This window comes from Hyla sarda, chromosome 9 (assembly GCF_029499605.1).
Source record: "Hyla sarda isolate aHylSar1 chromosome 9, aHylSar1.hap1, whole genome shotgun sequence".
In the NCBI taxonomy this organism is placed as follows: Eukaryota; Metazoa; Chordata; class Amphibia; order Anura; family Hylidae; genus Hyla; species Hyla sarda.
In genome coordinates, this window is record NC_079197.1 from 72196230 (window position 1) to 72197424 (window position 1195).

Consider the following 1195-nt stretch of genomic DNA (forward strand, 5'->3'; position numbering starts at 1 on the left):
TAGACTCCGCTCCCTGATACGGCCTGTGTCATCTGCCACACAGGTTAGAGGATCCACATCCAGCAGCGTTACAAGTTGGCACAAGAATCACAAGCTTGTGGTGCTCAATAGTGAACGGTTGGAGGAGTGGTTTGATCAGTAATTGGAGAGAAATTCCCAGAAACTAGCTCTGTAATAAAATAAAAAAAAGGGGGGGGGGGGTCATGCCATGAAGCTACTGTGGTGTCCCAGTACCGCATTTCATACGGTACTTATTTATCTATGGGTCCCCGTAGCCAGAGTCCCTAGGACTTAGTGATATCTGTTTGTCAGTCCGCCCCTAGTTGCCTCTATTATAGTGTATAGATTCCTAATTTATCCATAGAATAATGTATATAGTATTATTTCTGTATATAAATGGTTAATTACTGCTTTCCATGGTGTCGCAGGGCCTTCGGGTCATGTGATGCGTTACAAGCCGCATTCTGGATGCGTTCCAGGCCTCACTTTGGTATCTCTAGCCTCATTTTGGGTTTTGCAATGTATATAGATCCTGTGATGTAAGCAATCCCATGATACCATGTGTTACGCTGAGCGCTCCGGCTCCTCCTCCTCCTCTGGAGTGCTCGCGGCGTCTTCTGCCCTGCAGCGCTCCGGTCGGCAGCGCTGACCGAAGACGCTGCTCGGTTTTGCCCGTCGGGGATGCGATCCGCCTAGCGGGACATGTCCGCTCGTGGATCGCATCCTGTCCCACTCACCTGTCCTGATCTCCTGCTGGGTCCCGGCGCGCTCGGCCCCGCTCTCTAGGGCGCGCGCGCCGGGGCTCTCAGATTTAAGGGGCCAGCGCACCGCTCATTGGTGCCTGGCCCAATCACCCTAATTAGCTTCCATCTGCTCCATATATATAAAAACCCACTTCCCCTTTTTGTCCTTGCCGGATCTTGTTGCCTTAGTGCCCTGAGAAAGCGTTTAGTGTGTTCCCAAGCCCTGACCTTCTGCTAAGTCCGACCTTGCTCTTGCCTTGTCCCTGTGTACTGCGCCTGTCTCAGCTGTCAGTTGGGGTTGAGTCGCTATCGGGTGGAACGACCTGGCGGTTACCTGCCACTGCAAGTCCATCCCGCTTTGCGGCGGGCTCCGGTGAAAACCAGTAACCCCTTAGATTCCATTCCCCTGGTACGGCCGCGCCATCACGCCACTGACACAGAGGATCACCTCC